The sequence below is a fragment of the Heterocephalus glaber genome, unplaced genomic scaffold (assembly GCF_053883595.1).
Source record: "Heterocephalus glaber isolate CG9 unplaced genomic scaffold, H.glaber_assembly_v1.0 deba00000122, whole genome shotgun sequence".
Classification (NCBI taxonomy): Eukaryota; Metazoa; Chordata; class Mammalia; order Rodentia; family Bathyergidae; genus Heterocephalus; species Heterocephalus glaber.
The window spans coordinates 18,286,298-18,305,267 of NW_028258138.1; the positions used below are offsets into that span (position 1 = coordinate 18,286,298).

The 18,970-nt window shown below is 36.3% G+C and overlaps 1 pseudogene; it reads left to right on the forward strand.

Annotated features, from left to right (window-relative positions):
- The first annotated feature begins 1,046 nt into the window (after positions 1–1,046).
- LOC101700370 (ubiquitin-associated protein 1 pseudogene) lies at positions 1,047–2,662 on the forward strand (annotated as a pseudogene).
- Positions 2,663–18,970: the final 16,308 nt, after the last annotated feature.

The following is an 18,970-nucleotide window of genomic DNA, read 5'->3' on the forward strand; positions in this document are numbered from 1 at the left end:
GGCTGGGAGTGGTGGGAGTGATGGTGGCCTGGAAGCCCCTTTCTCTGGGCTAGGAGCAGCAGGACAGAAGGTGGCCCAAAAGCCCTTTCCTCTGGGCTGGTAGCAGCAGCAGGGATGGTGGCCGGGAAGCCCCTTCCTCTGGACCAGGAGCAGTGGGATGATGGCTCAGAAGCCCCTACCTCTGGGCTGGGAACAGCGGGACTCAGTACCTTGGTCTGGTGGTCTGGTGTCCTCTGAGTTTTGTAGTGTGGAACCAGGTGGCTGCCTGTCTGCAGTGGGGTGATTCGGTGTCTTCCGCATGACTTAGGACCTTGGTAGGGCGTACACACACCTTCCTGTGTGCAGTGGGCTGATTCGGCATATTCCGCACAACTCTGGGGTTTTTCATCTAAGAGAAAACCATGTGATATTTTACCTTCTGTGTCTAATTTATTCCTCTTAGTATTATGGTTCTTTGTTTGAATCATGCTTATTTTGCTAAACACACTTGATTAAAACTACTTCTATGACTTTGCCCAGGTGTAGATTTTAAGTGAGCTCATTTCTCCTATCATTGCTGATCTTTTCCCACTCCTTCTGGCCACATTCTGAAGCTTTGCCTTGCTACCAGAGAAAATTATTTTATTTTAAATTTCAGTATCTAAGGCTGATGATTAGTTTTTGTCCTTCACATTCCAGCTTTATCAGAATATATTAAAGATTTATTTACTGCTCTAGGTAGAGATGCAGATTTATTTATTCACAGACTCTCAAGCAACCAGATGTAGACCTGAGAATGACTTGCAAAATTTATTCCTTTTCTAATATAAGCAGGGCTTAACTTTAGGAAAAATGAAAACTCAAGTGCCGAGCATTGTTTCTGTTGTAAATATTCCAACTTGAGAAAATTAAAAGAGGAAAATTATTGTTTGTTATAGTGCTCAGTTTACTATTCCTTTGTTTGAAAAGGCTAATTAGAAAAATACTTATCATATTGTTTTAATGTTTATAATTACTGTATAGGAGGAACACAGTGAGTCCACTTTAAAGAAAAAGTTACTGAGGTCATGACGTCAGACTTCAAAGGGGCGGAGTCACGAGGGAAGAGGAAGTAAGTAGGACTTCAACATGGTGGCTGTGGACAAGGTGACGGCCTGGCTCAGGGTGGGTAAAGTAGGGAGTGGTGGCATTTGCTTTCCCTAGGGGGGTTGGGAGCTCAGCGACGATCGAGCCTGAGAGGCCAGCCGTCACGAGCACCTTTCAGCTTTTGGAACAGCAGTGGGATTCAGGTTCTAAATGGCTTCTAAAAAGTTGGGTGCAGATTTTCATATATGACTTCTCCTTGGAATAGAAAACCACTGAGTGGGGTGAAGTTGTTAAGAAAATCCAAGAAGCCCTGCAGGAAGAGAGCACAAGGCTGAGGAAGCAGAAGCTAAAGTGAATTCTAAGAGTGGCCCAGAGGGTGATAGCAAAATGAGCTTCTCCAAGACTTACAGTACAGCCACTATGGAACCTCCTATAACCCTATCCTTGCCAGCTTACAGCACAACAACATCCTCACTCCGACTCGGGTCAGCAGTAATGCCATGAAACAGAAAGTTCTCAGCCCACCCCACACAAAGTCTGATTTCAATCTTGCTGACTTTGAATGTGAAAAAGACCCATTTGATAATCTGCAGTTAAAAACTATTGATGAGAAGGAGGAGCTGAGAAACATTCTGGTAGGAACTACTGGACCCATTATGGCTCAGTTATTGGACAGTAACTTGCCCAGAGGCAGTTCTGGGTCTGTGTTATAGGATGAGGAGGTCTTGGTGTCCTTGGAGCCGTGCAACCCTGGATTTCAAGCCTCTTCATAAACCCAATGGCTTTATAACTTTACCACAGTTAGACAACTATGAAGATATGTCACTGTCTTCCAAAATGTCCCTTCCTCCTATCCCTACAGTAAGCAATATCAAATCTCTGTCCTTTCCCAAACTTGACTCTGATGACAGCAGTCAGAAGACAGTCAAGCTGGTGAGCACTTTCCATAGCACATCCTGCCTCCGCAGTGGCACCTTCCAAAATTCCCGAAAGCCTTCTACCCAAAGCAGTGCCAGTGAGATCAATGGGGACCATACTTTTGGGCTTTCAGCTTTGAACTTGGATAGTGGCACACAGGTGCCAACTCTGACAACATCCCACATGCCTTCCTTGTCTGTTTTGTCTCTGTGCACAAAAGAATTATCACCTTCAAATGCAGGTCCCACAGTCACTCCTCAGAATTTCTCAGTGTCACAAGTGCCCAACTCACCAAGCTGTCCCCAGACCTAGCCTGAATTGCAAACACTGCCTCCCAGTGCACGGCAGTGTGTAGAGATAGTGGTCAACATGGGCAGTTCATATGAGTGTGTCCTGAGAGCAATGAAGAAGAAAGGAGAGAAAATTGAGCAGATTCTTGACTATCTTTTTGTACATGGACAGCTTTGTGAGAAGGGCTTCGACCCCCTTTTAGTGGAAGAGGCTCTGGAAATGCACCAGTATTCAGAAGAAAAGATGATGGAGTTTCTTCAGTTAATGAGCAAATTTAAGGAAATGGGCTTTGAAGTGAATGAAGGACATTAAGGAAACTTTGCTATTATGCAGCAATGACCAGGACAATGTTTTGAAAGACCTCATGGCTTGAGCTGGAGCCAGCTGAGGCCAGGCCTTGTCTAGGCCCTGCCACAGAACCACCACCCCCAGCAGGCCCTGCAGAGCTCACCTGTGGGGAAGGAGAAGGGGCATACTTCCCAATTTTCTTTTGGGGGTTAGAAGATCAGGTGTGGAGATTCTATGAGCCTAGGTCTTGAGCTGAAGAGAAAGTAGGGAAGATTTGGGGATGTTAATGCCCCAGACCCATCCCAGCTCCTTCCATATTAAATTTATTTGTATTTTAAGAAGTCTCCTTCCCACCTTGGCCCTCCAGATAGACTACCTGGGTCTTTCTGGTGTCTCTGCATCCTCACCCAGAACCTAGCTTGGCTGTCAAGAAGAGTGGGGAGAAAAGGGGAGGGCCAGACTCAGCACTGGTTTGAGGCTAGAAGCTTCCCCTTCTGTCTGCACTTAGTTTTAATCCAAGTGGAAGTGAAAGGTTCTTCCAGGGTTTTATTCATTTCCTCACCTTTTAATAAAGTCTTAGTGTTGTGCTGGTTCTGTAATGTCTCTGAGGTACAGAAAATGCACTTTTCCCTTGGGGCTGAGTTTGCCTCTTCTGCCAGGCAGTCACACCATGCTTTCTTGTCCAGACTGTTTCTTTCACTGTGGTTTGAACCACAATCTTCTGCTGTCCAGGGCTTCAGAGCTCCTACTTTAGGAAACCAGTGCCAATCATTGACCCCTTCCCAGCACAATTGAATGGGTGAGAAAGCAGTTCACGACTTAAGTCACCGAGCACTAACACGCCCATGGTTCTCTGTGAACAGTCTTCTCAGCCCTGCTTTAGGATGACACAAGTAACACACCTAGGCATAGAAATCAGTCTCTTTGGTTTGTTTTGTATTATCGTGTATATCATTAAAGATCTAAATACAAAGGATACACAGTCTTCATGAATCTAAAATAATTTGCTAACTATTTTGATTCTTCAGAGAGAACTAATAAAAATCTAAAGGAAAAAAAAGTTTCTGAGTCTACTTTCTGCAGGTTTATCAAACACTGGGGTTGCCATAGATATTTTCCAATCTACTTAGATACCTGTTTATACATGTAGTTTTCTCTTTTACCTTCTATTTATCCTCTTAGCATCCAGATTCAGTGGGTATTTTCAGTGAGAATTGTATTTTCTATAACTCACTGGTATCATTAATCAGATAGTATCTCTGTAACAGCTAAGTAAGATTTCTCAGAGGAAGCTAGAATAATTTTCAATGATATAGGGAAACATCGAGAGAATGATAGTCTCAGATAAACTCCAGTTTGCTTTTGGTACTCAGGAGCTGACAACTGCAGGTGACAGCCTGATCTGAGCATGGCCACTACTAATGATACAGATGCCTAGGAAGCCAAAGCTGTTGGATTTGACTGTGACCAGCTCCTTTAAGGAGACAAACATCTGACTTATGTGCTCCAGTGCTTGCTGAAACACATTCACTCCTAACTAAATGGCATTAGTCACGTATAAATGTATGAACGCACACACACACAAACACTGACACACACACACACTCACCACCCCAATTTTATACACACACACACACACACACACACACATTCTCGCTAAACTTTGTTCATTTTAAAGTGGGCATCTAAAATGTTTTGGAAACAAAGTCAGATGTGAAGATATTTGGAGGTGAAGAAGTAGAAAGAGGGTGAGTAGACTACACTTCAAGAAATGTGATGGCACAAAATTAGTTAAAAGATTTGAGGACGTGTTTTTAGGGTAGGCAGATGAGCAGTTTTGTGATCTGTGAATAAAATGGTTTACAGGAAGACTGAGAGTGAGAAATGTGTACAAAGGCACCATTTCAGAAAGTAGAAAATAATGGAACATTTAAGGAAACATGGAAGATGAAGGTTAATGAATTCGTTATTATGTGACAGTTGTAGAAGCATTGTGAATGGGAAAATTATAGAGAATGACTTGTAAAAGTATGGGATAGGTTTGTTAATGCATATATTGGGGTCATATAAAGAATCTGACAGCAAAGATCAGAGACAGGGATATATCTTTATTTAGATAGATGTGTCTTCCTACATTTGAAAACCAGGATAATGATGCAGGAGAATGAAAAATAAAAGGGTACAGTCAATGAGTCAGCTGAATGGTGTTCTAAAGTATTGTAAGTCATTAACATGTCCTAAATTTTGACTGAAGTTGTCCATATGGATGTGATACTACAGGATAGGCTCAAGTTGCTGAATGGTGGACCAGACTGCCCAAAACAAGGGTTGCTGGTAGGTCTACATTAACATTAACACAATTTACTAAGCGCTTGGCACTCTTCCAAGCTTACTGCATAGTTAATGTGTCATTATTCATATGTGATAGAAGATACTCATATTTTGATGTTCAGTACATAGAAAATTTAGGGAACTTAGCCAGATTTCATAGTTAGGCACAGAACACCCAGAATTCTGACTCGCCTCATGCTTTCAAGTACGCCATTGCTCTGCCTCCCATATTAATACATTAAATGAACTGCCAAGTGACAGAACTTTGCTTTTTCTTTGGAAGTTCACTTTTATTTTGTGAAATTTTAATTGAAATATAATTGTCTAAATTTATTGGGTGGAGTAAAATGTGGTTTTTGATACATGGTATACTTCTGTAAAGATTAAATTAATCTGATTAACATATCTGTCACCTAACATATTTGATTTTTTTCATTATGAGAACATATAAAAATGTACTTTTAAATGTCAGGTGTGGTGGTGCACACCTGAAATCCTAGCATTTGGGAGGCTGAGGCAGGAGGATTGCTTTGAGTCCGAAGCCAATCTGACTACATAGTGAGACCCTGTCTCAAAAAAAAAGTACTCTTAGCAATTTTGTAACATATATATATTTTAACATTTACTTATTTCTCAATTAGTTGAAAAATAATTGGCTAATGAAGTACCAATTACCAATAAGTAGAAACTTATTACTTTCATTAGTTTACTTATTTTTGAATTAAAAAATTTTTTTTCTCAGTTATTTCTTAATTAGTTAGCTTTTTAGGGGAAATTTCAGGCCTTCAAAATACTATATTACTTCCATAGGATTGGATAAGCTTAACCATGGCCTTTTCCTCAATTTCTTTCATCAAAGTTTTATAATTTTCATTGTGAAGTTCTCTCATTGCTTTGGTTAAATTAATTCCAGAGAATTTTATTTTCTTTTTCAAATATTGTGAATGAGATTGGTTATATGATTTGTTTCTTAGCAAGTTCATTATAGTATGGAGAAATGCTACTTATTTTTGTATGTTGATTTTTGTATCCTGCAAGCTTTCTGTGATTATAGATTCTAGGAGTCCCTTAGGAGTGTAAGTTTTCCATATACAATGACATCATTTTCAAACAGCAATAACATTTTCCTTCCTTCTTATTTGTATGGCTTTTGTTATTTTTGTTTAAATATTCTGGCTAAAATTTCCAGTACTATATTGAGTAAAGTTATTGAGAATGAGCATCCTTGTTGGTCCAGATCTTATCTTCATTCAGAAAGTTGTTGGCTCTGAATTAAACATTAAAGTTAGAATGGAATTGCTTAGAGATAGACATTTTGTTTTCTACAGTAGTCATCTTTTAAAATTTTACATGGTCTCTGCCTCTAATTTCTAAGTATTCCATCCTTTCTAGTTCAGGAATGCTTACTGAATGACTAGAAACACAAATTATCCCTAATAGATGTAAAGTACAATGTAGTTTAGACCTTATTTAGATGTATATTTATAAGTATCCACAGGTATTATTGACTAACTGAAAACAAAGAGTTTCTTATACTAAAGGAACATTTATAATGCGATAAGGTCTTGTGAGAGATGATGAAGCTTAAGAATTTGTGTATGTGTGTTCAGCCTGCACTTTATACTCAATCTTTGGGGGTTGCTTTAGGAAAGTAACACAAAAGATTCAGACTTCTAGTAAAAGCACATTTTTTTCTGAGAATTTGTGTTAAGTGAGAAGAATAGAAGTCATTTTAGCTGGTACAATTTTACTTCATCTTATTTCTTCTTTGATGAATAATTGTTCTTCAGTGACTTGGAGTCATTTAAAGCTCTTGCCTTTCTATACGTAACATGTTTCCTCAGAAATTTTAAAAGAACAAAATAAACACTGTGATTGCACTCTTATCTCTTTCCTATGTTTGGTTATTTGTAAATGCTTAGAAAGAATTGCATTCCAGAAAGTTCACTGATTGGTTAACCCCATTTTGACTAACATGGGACATCTATTTCACAGAAAAAGAGGTAGCTTCATCTTCTACCTGGAAGCAATCTAAGTCTTAAAGCCTAAGCATCCCTACTGTTCAAATAACAAAGCTGAATTCCTTTTAGAACCCTGGCTTGATAGGCTTTTTAGTGTGTATTTTGATTAACTCCCTTGCTGATTGATTGATGGTCCTTTCCTCATTGGGTTGAACTGATTGTGAAGATGTCTGTAATAAAAGGACCTTGTTGTGTATTTTGTGAATGGATCCAGCTGTTAGCCTTACTTTGTAGTTTATAAGGACTGTAGATAAGTAGGCTACTTCAAGGCTGTGTTTCAGCTTCTGTATTCTTTTAATGATATGGTATATCCAATTGGATCATAAAAGTTCAGCTCCTGGAAAAGCATATTAATATTGCAAAATACATGACATAATATTCAACTATACCATCAAGCTTTGATGAATATTAGTATTGAATATTTTAACTATTTCTGTAACTATCTAATAACCATCACTTTTCAATTCTGGCTTGTTCAGAATCCCTTGTGTAAGAATGGAATTATTTACCATTTGTGACTGCCATATAATTGACAAAGTTATTCTAAATTTCCTAACAAAATTTCCCCTGGACTCTGAAATAAGCCTTCCAAGTTGAAGTCCTGACTACACATTTCATTGCTGAAGGACCTTGAGCAAATTTACATAATTGACTTGTTCTCCATTTCCTCATCCCTATAACTGAGATAATACTATTTGTTCCTTATATTATGATCATTACAGGAGTTTAGATATCTAGTTTTATTAGTTTATTTTCCTATGGCTATAACAAAATACCTGAGGCTAGGTACTTCATAAACAAAAAAGTTTTATTTAGCTCACAATTTTGGAGGTCAACATTAGGAGGCTCAAACTGTTCAGCCTCTGATGTGGAGACCTCTTTGTTGCATTAGAACAAGACAGAAAATCAGGAATGGAAGGGCCACTTATAAAAGGCCCAAGAGCACACTGTGGTTTCCCTTTATAATAATGTACTCTTTTTTAATTCATGAAGTTTACTGGTGCATTTTAGGTATATATATATGATGATATTCATCACTGGGAATTTGTACCTTTACATGCTATATCTTTGTTCTTATTTTTTCCCCATTTCCCTGTTGGTGGGAGTGTGGACTGGGCAACCATTGTGGAAATCAGTGTGGAGAGTACTCAAAAAACTAGGATTAGAAGTCTCATTTGACCCAGTTATTTCCCTGCTGGGTATGTTCTGAAAACAATTAAAAGCATCACACCACAGTGATATATGTGCACCCATGTTTATAGCAGCACAGTTTGTAATAGGTAAATTTTGGAAACAGCCCAAATGCTCATCAACTGGAGACTGGATAAAGATGTGGGTTTCTTTTTTTATAATAATGTACTCTTATGAGAACTAAGTCACTCTAGCAGACCAAGGGCTCACCATGAGGCCAAACCTCTTGGAGGTGCCACCACCTTTCAACATTGTCACACTGAAGACCAAGTTTCCACCTCAGGAACCCTTGTGGGACACATGCACACCATTTACAAACCATAACTCTAACATAAAACACATTTCTGTTATGGGTTTTTATTATACTCAGTGACTTGATCAGTGATCTCTTGGATGTCATGGACTTTTCCCAGTCCTACCCAAAAAATGGTCCTATTTTTCAGTGACAAGAAGTTTTAAATTGGCTTATAAACAAAGGCACCTAACCTAACCAGTGAATGGGAAGTTGAAGAATATGTTGTATTGATAGAGTTATGGAAATCAAAACCAGAGGGAGACATTTCTAGTTTAAAAGTTAATTATAATATACCCTGATTTTGAAGTCATTCTACTTAGTTTTAAGTAAGGGAGTTTGAACATTCATAATGTTCAGAATAAAATTGGAGAAGACTTTGAAGAAAGGATAATACATTAGAATAACAGAGACACTTAGACATTTGGATTCATATTTAGTGTGTGATAGTTGTAACTTTTTCCATGCTTTTGCTGGTTGAAATAACTGAATCAGCAGAGAGGCTGTGATTTCAAGTTCTACATCCAGGTAGAATGGGTGTGGGGTGCTGTGGTGATGGGATGCTGAATCTTAACCTTTGATTCTAGATGTGAAATCTTGGGTGAGATTATTCACTTTGTAGTTACTTTAGGATCTCATATCCATAAACAAAAGTTGGTTTGATGTTTGGTACTAACATAGAACACTTGCATAGAACACTTTGGAAGTTGCCTATGTATCTGGTTTGTCTACTTAATCCATAGAGGTGAGTGTATTTAACTGGCATCTTTGGGAAGTAGCACGTAACCTTCCACTTTGGGTTAGGACTCCCTGCTTGCTAGCATGCTTTCTCCAATGGGATGTACATTCCTTCAGGGAGGGAAATGGGTCTTTGTCTCTATCTCAATGCTTAGTATAGAGTTTGCCTCTTAGAAATTATTCAATCAATGTTGATTGCTGAGTTCCAGTCAACTTTGGTAATCTCAGGATGTTCTAAAAAATAATAAATGCAGTTACATAGAGAAAAGAGTATCTCTGGCCAACATTATGCAGAGTTTTTTTAAAAAATAAGCAATAGATCTTTGATTTTTTTTCTGAATAATCACTAGCTTAGTGGTTATTTTGTATTATTTTTAAATAGTCTAATATTTTTCTGGCAGAATCCCATGGTTGATATATATTAAGTAGAACACACTTAGGGAAAGGATTACATTTACAAATTACTTTCAAAAAAGTACTTTCAGTACAGTAGACTGTTAAATATCACATAGGTTATTCTCTTGGCTATCGTAAAGCTACTATGAAAGCTGGCTACCAGTCTTCCATTAAATAGTAATAAACTATAGAGCCTATTAAAATGAGGTTATAATACCAACTAACATGACAAGTTACTAAAAAATTACTGTTAGTAATTTAAATAATCTTGAAATATGAATATGTTTTCAGAACTACATGGGGTAAAGCAATATTTTAAATGTATTTTTCCCCATAAAAATCAAAATTACAAGAAATTTTTTTTTCTTTTTTACTGGCCCATATACACAAAGTTGATAAATTTGTCAACTACTGTGGGTTCTTAAATCATTTATTTTACTGTCTTTCAACTCCTCACACAATACAAGAACATTTTTCTGGACACCTTAGAAAAAACAGTGACATATGCTTCTAAAGGCTGTAAATAATTGGAGGAGACTTTTTACTGGGGCTTACACATTTCATGTCTTTCTTTTCATTGTTTCTCATTCTTTAGATTCCTGGCAAAATACCAATAAAGAAATGTTAGTGATACAATGGATATGTGTATATAATACTGCACATTGAATCATTTTTTTCTTTATCATATTTTCTAAGTAGTATCATTTAATCAAGAGGATATTTTCATTATTGAGAGGAACCTAGACACCTATTTTTTAACTCTGTAAATGTGATTACAAAGCAAACTCTGAATCTTCTGAACTCATGGAATGATATTTTCTGAATTTGTTGATAGTTTTATTTTCAAAAAAATATAATTTTGAAAAGTTGTAGGATCTTCTTCATTAGGAAGAAGAATAAGTAATCATAAAGAATAAATAATAATAAGGCAATGTTTCAAGTTTAGGAATTCTCATATCCCCCTTCCATTCAGTATTTGAAATTTCCTCATGTTTGAAAACTTTCTTCTGTTGGCTAAAATCTTCTGGTTTACTTTCCACCTCACTGGATACTTAGGGTTGTTTCTGATCATCAGGACATTGAATGTGTTGAATCTTTGGGGTACAAGTCTCATTTGCCTTTTCTCCTCTTTCCACACATTGCATCTTCAAGTGATTCCATTCAGCTTTACAGATTTAATTTAATCTGTAGGGTGATGATCTTCATTGGCTTTTAGGCCCAGATGCTGTCTAGAGTAGCTAGCCTTAACTGTTAGAAGTTTACACAATCAATTTACTATGTACAAAACAGAGTTCTTGAACCTCCTTCCAACTAATTAGTTTGAAATCTCCATTTTCGTAAACATCCTCAAATATTGTCCCATTGATAAGTCTAGAATCTTGGGAGTCTTGCCTACTTTCTCTTTGTGACATCTAAATTTTAGATTACCAACCATTTCTACTTATTCTAAATGGATGCTTCTCCCAATTTCTCTACTATTATAGGAATTTAGAACGCAATCGTATCTTTCTTTAATAGAACAATATGCTAGCTTTTCTCTGATTTCATTCTTTTCCTTTTCCCAGTATTTCAGGCCCCAATAAAATGCCCATGGAGACCTTTTGAAAATTTAAGTCGAAGCCTCCAAAACTAACTGACCTATACTCACCAACTTGCTTTATCGCCTGTTCCTTTCCTCCTGTGGCACCACCATCATTCACACTGCCCTTCATCCTGGGTCATGAAACTTGTCCTGTAAAGCACAGGTAATATATTAGTCAACTTTCTTGCCACTGGGACCACATAACTGACGTATACAATTTAAAGCAAGAGGGTTTATTTTTGCTCACACTATCAGGGGATTCAGTCCAGGGTTGATTGGAACCATGACAGGAACATCATGGCAGAAGGTCATGGCGGAGCAAAGTTGTTAATTCATTGTGAACAGGAAGCACAGTAGGGGAGCAGTGTCAGCAAGGAAGGGACCCCCAGGTCACACCTTACAAACACAGAACTCTGCTTCATTAATTCCCTTGGGTGGCAACCAAGCCAATTACATTGAAAATCTAGCTTAATTTTCAGAGACAGTAAATATTTTAGGTTTTTTAAGCCATATAGTCTGTGTCACACTGTCTCCATTCTGCCATTGTTGTACTTCCACAGCAGCTGAATGGCGTGCAAACACACGAGCACACTATGTTCTAACAAAATTTTATATATCATTGAAATCAAATTTCCTATAATTTTAACATCAAGAAATATATAGTTTTATATTTTAATTATTAAAATATAAAAATCACCTTAAACTACAGGCTATACAAAAAGAAAGAGTTAACTCCTGTTCTTGACAATCTTTAGACTTTTCTATGATGTGGACTTTTAGATACTTCTCCCAGGGCATTGTGTAGGTTGTTTCTTCAAATCCATGTCTCTGCTTCTATATTGCTTCCTCAGAGAGTGTTTTTCTGAAAGCCTTTCCCTTCTCTAGGCACTCATTCTACTTTATGTATTTTACAGACATTATTTTGGCCTGAACTATTTACAGTTTTCCTACTTTAATTATCTGTCTCTTCTGTAAGAATGCTGGCTCTACATGGGCCAGGACCTTGATGTTTCGTTTCCTTTTTCCTCAACCTCCTCCTCAATTTTTGGTACTTGGTGTTTTCATATTTGTGAAATAGTTAACAGTATAATTAAGGCCATTGTTTTTGCTTAAAAGTATATATTAGTATGGTAGAAATGAACTAAGGTTCAAAGTTTATTTTGTTAACTTGTCAGCTTAATGAATCTTTTCAGATTTGTCTGAGCTTTGTAAACACCAGTTTTCTAAAATTTAACAATAATATAGAGACTGGTTGAAAGGAGAAAGCAGAAGATACATAGAGTTCAGACCAGGGAATGTTACACATCAGTACTAGACTTACACATTACCTTCACTGCACTAGAGACTTGGAGAGAAGGAACCGTACCTTTATTAACTACTCCTGTAATCATAACTCATAGCATAAGAAAAAGGTCAATAATTATTGTTGATTTAGTGAATGATACAGAATGTCAAACACTGCAAGTGTGATAGGGCAATGATAATATTAATCAAAGCAAATGCATCACATTTTGTCAGTTCACTGTAGGAACCTGGGAACCAGCAATCATACTGCTTTATATCACTCTACTCTAAATACTGGAATCTTAGTACCAACTATTAATCTCTGAAGGATTTATGAAACTTGAGACCTTTGGGTTTCGGTAGGTGACAAGGAAGATTCTACTAGGTCCATCTTAGGAGACAGAAACACTTGGTTCTGTGGAAAATTAGGAGACATATTATTTATTGATTGATTTTTTAAAAAGAATAATGAGACAGTTTGGCATAGTGATTCATGTAATCTTCCCAGTTATATAGATAAAGCTTAGATTTTATCCTTGAAGGGACTTCAAATATCTCCTCAAAAGTAAAATTGACAGTGATGCAGGCTATAGGACTGACTCTTCAAAAAGAACACACCTGGGTCAGGCCACATCTGTAAGTTCAACAGGTTCTGGAATTGCATTTGAGGCTGTTGCACTTAAGAATCCTCTCTGGAAGTTTTGACTCTCCACAGTCCTGGATAGTTATTATTTGTTTAGATTACTTTGAACTTGCTCTTGAGTGTCAGTAGTTTGGTCCACAATCTATGGGGTTGTGATGTTGTGTTAAAGGGCCAATAATCCCTCTGAAGTTTCCATTTCAGTCTGAAATTGGCTTTATTTTCTCTTTCCTGTAATTTGTGCTAAGAAAAAAATTAAAAATGCAAAACTATTAAATCAAGAGACATATAGTTGAGTCTGATAAATATGATCTTAATGAATCACTGTAAAACTTCAGGAAAATTCTGAATTAGATGAATTTTTCTATAGTTGATTTTTCAGTAGATATATGGAGCTGAATGTACTCCAGAAAGAAGACAATTTTGAAACATATTACACTTGAAAAATTACTGGCCAACAGCAGAAACAAAAGGCCATTACAAATTATATAGAAGCTGGATAACAGACCCTTCAGTGTAGTCAAATGCTTACATTTGAGCTGAGTACAAACTGAGCTTGCCACTGAATAACTCATTTCTCTTAAAGGGATTTTGTAAAAATACACATTTTTGAGGAAATTTTAAATTAGAAAGTAGATTATCTGTAGCTATTTTTGCTGTCAATATTAGTAAATTGTCCTATTCCCAGTTTGAAGTGGAATCATGTAATTCCTACTTAGATACTGTTTCCTCGAAATCATTATATATATAGGTATTTATGCAATATTCATATATATATATATATATATATATGCATGTATCTATGTACATCACCAATATTAGTAGGGTTTTCCAGTATGTGGGCTGTAACCTCAGGTTCCCTTGATTTTTGTTTGTAATTTTATTGCCACAGTACCAGCATTTTTTGCTTCACAGAACCTTGGTCAGGGACAGGAAAAATCATTCTCAAAACAAAAATATATTTTACCCCAATCAAACAGCTCCTTGGTATGACTTCATTCAAAAGAAAAAAAAAATCACTCGTCTGTTTTTAGATAAGTGATTCTCAAGGGTAATGGGATTGCTGAGGTGCACTTCATCAGGGCTGAGGATGGGGCCCTCCTTCGCATGGCTAAGCAGAGTGTACAGGGCTCACTCTGCCCGGCCCCTGCACCAGCCAGGAAAATATGGGTTGGGGCGAGACTTTCATGGAGACAACAAATCATGTCTGAAAGAAAATCGACTTTCTGTTACTTACATGTGCTAACATTTTTAGTTCCCTTATATTTTCTCTGAGTTCTTTTAAAATGAAGTAAGCAATGCATAGAGTCTATAAATGCAAAATTATATATTTCTTATCTTAATCCTGAAAGAATTAAGCTGTAAGCATTTCAAAGCAAAAGAAACCAAAGCAGATTCAACATAGATAAAAACAAAGGTTTTTAAAAATGGGTTTATTTTGGGTGTTTTCTTGAAGTGTAAGAAAAGGTGTTATTTCCTTGCTATATTAAAAGTACAGTTTGGAGGTGAACACTGATAAAGAGATGGTTAACACATCATATTGAAAGTTTTCAAACCAGAGATTTATTGCAGGAGGAAATTTGTGAACTAAAACAAATCACTGAGCTTTATGTTTTTTCCAAGCCATTAAAAATAAATTTCTGTCTTGGTGACTTAGCACACTTTGAGATTGAATAGACATAACAACCCATTTTCTTAGAAGCATACTTCTTTATTTTGCATTGATATCCAAGAATGTGATTTGATACTAACAGCTTATTCCCAGGTTCCTGTTATTCCCACATTCCTGTTTTCAATTATGTTTCTTGCTGGTGATAGAGAACAAGCTACTAAAAATGTCAAGAAAATAGCATTTTGAAACAGAAGCTAAACTACCAGGCAGGATCAAACAGTAAAACAGGGAATTAAGAAAAAAAGCAATAAGAACCACAGAATGGGATGCAGCTAGAGTTCTGTATAAGGCCATATTTCTAGTTGATATTTTCGGAATGTCCAGCCACTTTAAATGAGTGTTCAAGCCAAGGCATTAGTTGATTTTGATACTATCACACAGAAGAAAAGAAAGAAGGAAAGAAGGAAAGAAAGAACAGCACAGATGAAAAGTCAAAAAAATTCAACTCAAAATCTTTAGGGTTATAGTATGCTTTGAAAGCTTTCCCCCATTTATAGTTTTTCTCATCCAAATAAAAGTGGCATTTTAGGCTAGCATGATGGTCAGTAAATAAACTAATATATTAAGTAAGTAGTTTCTATATCTCTTCAGTAAAGTAATAAGTTCCCATGACATTTGTATTTCTAGGAAATGCTGCAAGTGGTAGAAAAGTTCTAGAAGCAAATGGCTGTCTGAATTTCACTCTTTCTTTAAAATCATAATAGCTTCTTCAGTGAAATCTGAATGCACCCAAATTCTGATGGCTTCAGAGGGCACTCTTTCCTTTTAAGGTAGCTAAAATATAACATGGTCTGAGACCTCTTCATTTGTTTTTTCCATTAAGTTTATTGGTACATTTTAGTTATACAATATAGTTACATTCATCATTGGGATCTTGTACCTTTGCATGATGTATCTTGGTTCTTATTTTTTCCCCATTCCCCTGACCTCCCTTCAACCCCTCCGCCCTTCTGAGACTTCTTCATGTTCATGGAGTAAATCCTTGCCTTTTATTGGGTTCTGTCCTTGGTAAATTTGAGTAGCCCGAGGATCCTTACAAGTCTAACAAATCCATCCTAAGTGTCTGCTTGTCATTGCTCAATTGAGATTTCTTTTCTGAACACTCCTCTGACCACTTTTTGCCCTCTCATAATCTCTCTAGGCTGAACTCCGCAGCACACTGTTACGTTACATTCAGGGTCACAAGCTGGTAATATAACTACACACCATTTTTCAAATCAAATGGCTAAGAAAGCAAAATTTACCATGTAGCATAAAGAAAAAAAGCAATCTCAGAGAGCAAAGTGGAATTGCAATATGTGATGTTTAATTTTTTATGTCAACTTGGCTGGATACCCAGATAGCTGGTAAAACATTATTTTTGGGTGTGTCTTTGTGGATATTTCTTGAAGACAGTAGAACCGAATCAGTAAACTGAATAAAGAAGGTCTCTCTCATACAACATGTTTAGGTATCACCCAAACATATATCACCCATGCTGCAGAAACAGAAAGGAAGAAGGACAAATTCATTCTTTTTCTTTTAAGCTCCAACATCTGTCTTCATCTGTCCCCAGATATTACATCTCCTGATTTGCAGGTCTTCAAATGCTGACTGTAATTTACACCATTGACCCACCTGGTTCTTGGCTCTTTGTACTGAACTGAATGCATCACCAGTTTCCCAGGTTGGCACACAGTATTATCATTAGGATTTCCCAGTCCCTATAACAGCATGAATCAATTCCCATCATAAATGCCCTCTTAGGTATCTATTGACGATTGCTTCTTGGCCTTTTGGCTAAGATCAAGTGTAGGTATCTATTGACATCTTATTCCTTCTGTTTATCTGGAGAACTCTAACAAACAATATAAATGTCAAAATATAAGCAAGGAAAAAAAGATGAAAACCACATTAGCAGTTGTCACTGCTCCTTTGAGTGCATGTAAGACTCCTTATTTGATATGCGTGCCCTTGTCCCCTATTTCCTCTTAACCTCTACCAACTGATGTCATGCTTATGTTTGCCAGGAACACTTTCATCATTTTGTTACTCCTTGGAATCCAGGCTTCAACCCTCAGACCCAGAGAAAGAAACATAAATGTCATATCTACAAAGCAAGTCCCATTTTCTTTATTCTTTCCCTAATTGCTGATTGTGGAAGTATCTGTTCCTTTAATCACTACCCATGCCACCCCACACAAGAGGTTCTGTTGTCCAGGACCTAAATTGGAAAATCTTAAGAGTTGATGATATGTTTACCCAACATTGAATCAAACTTTCTTTTTTCTCCCAAGTCAATTTTGAAAAAATAAAAAGAAGAAAAGAAACTTCAGGAAATTTTAGGATGAGAGTTTTTGCTGTTTTACTCACTCTGTCAGACAGCAGGCCCCTCCTATGTAGTCTTCTATAGCGCCCCCCTTGTCTAGACTCACATGAACCCTAACATAGACCTAGCTCAGCAACTTTCTTCCACTGCATTTTCATGCTTTCTGATATTCTAATTTATATTTTAAGGATAATCTGTAAAAGAAGTAGCTGATTTTATGGTAGAAATATTTGAGTTAATGGAAGTAGGGGATATATGAAAAAATTTTAAAGATTTTAGATATTTTTTTCAGCCTAAGAATTTTTAAATGAAATCTACTTGCAAAGATTCTTTATAGATGCCAACCAGTTCATTAACACATATTGCTGAGATCTCACCTTCTAGGTTTGGAACTGATTGAGGCACTATCTGTGAGATACTATTAAGACAAGCCTTTGGTGTCAACATGCATTAATCACTCTTTCTGAGTATGTAATACTCCTCATAAACTCATAGTGTATTTCTAAAGTTTCTAAATATATTGGATCTGAAAGAGAAACTGATTAATATTTTTGAAAATTTAATGGCTGAATGATAGATAACCGGTAGCAATGTGTATAGATTTAATCTGATTTAATTAATTAATCATTTAATTATGGTGGCAGCATGTACTTTTTAGTTTTCATTACATTTCAGTAGGATATGAAATCATACTTGGTTATTTCTTTGTTGAAACAAATATGTCTTTCCTGTTTGCATTGGGTCTCTGCAAAAATACTTCCACCCTGGGTTTGCTATAGTTACACAAAATTCTCCTTGGTCAAGTTCTGCCGGGAGGAATAATTGCTCTCTCTCTTCATAACAGAATCTATCAAAAAGTCTCTGCACCGTGGCCTGTCCATTTTAGATTTTCAAGAAAAACTGAAGATTGATTGAAAATAATGTGCCAGCTCACTACTGGGCATTGCTCAGGTAAATCTTTTTAATGGCTGGGGGTCATTTTGGTTCAGAATAACTGCATACACATCCACGGAACTGCACTTTGGGATATGGCTTTCATCAAGTAGTTCTTTGAGACCCGACAAGATGTTTTGAAAATATATTGTAAGACTGTGGGAAGGTGATGTTAAGTATATTCATGATCATACCTAAATGCTGAAAAACTCAAAGAATATTCTATAGTTCTTTATTACATTCTTTTAAAAATTATTTTCAGATTGGGGCCGGGGATTTAGCTCAGTGGTTCCGCCGTCTGCCTCGCAAGCGCAAGGTCCCGAGTTCCATCCCTGGTACAAAAAAAAAAAAAAAAAAAAAAAATTCCCAGCTGAACTTTGAAAAATGTGATTTGATCTTGGCAATACTCAAGCTCTTGATTTAATAGAACATGAATGAGTGACTTGACTAGAATTGTTTTTATAGTTGTGGCTTCTTATTGCCTAAACTTTGTATTTCTGAATAAATACATTTCTTTATAGAATTGCATGCACTTTAATATTAATATACAAATTCAAATGCAATTTTTGTATTTGAAGTTTTAGGTTGGAGGTTTTTAGAATTTAAATATTATATTTCTTATTTTTCTGATTAAATATTAGGCAAAAACCACATTCTTAGTTTTGCTTTTAAGTAACTATAGAGATTTCAGTTCTTTTTCATATATATATTATATTCCAATTTGTGATTGAGACTCTTTTATGGCCATATATGAGTTTCCATCCTAAATAAAGACTTCGGAAGATGATGGACTAAAGCTATATACATACTCACTCCTAGATGATTGCAGAATAGTGTAGGCTTTAGTTAGATGATAGGTGCATTTGTATTTGCAAAAGAGAAAACTCTCATAAATTGAATAATGTGTGGTACATTTAAGTTGTTAGTTATTGAGGTTTAATTGTACAAAACTGAAATAGAATCCTTTATAATTTGTAAGTAAAACATACCTAAGATTCCATGTCAAATGAAAGTCTTGTA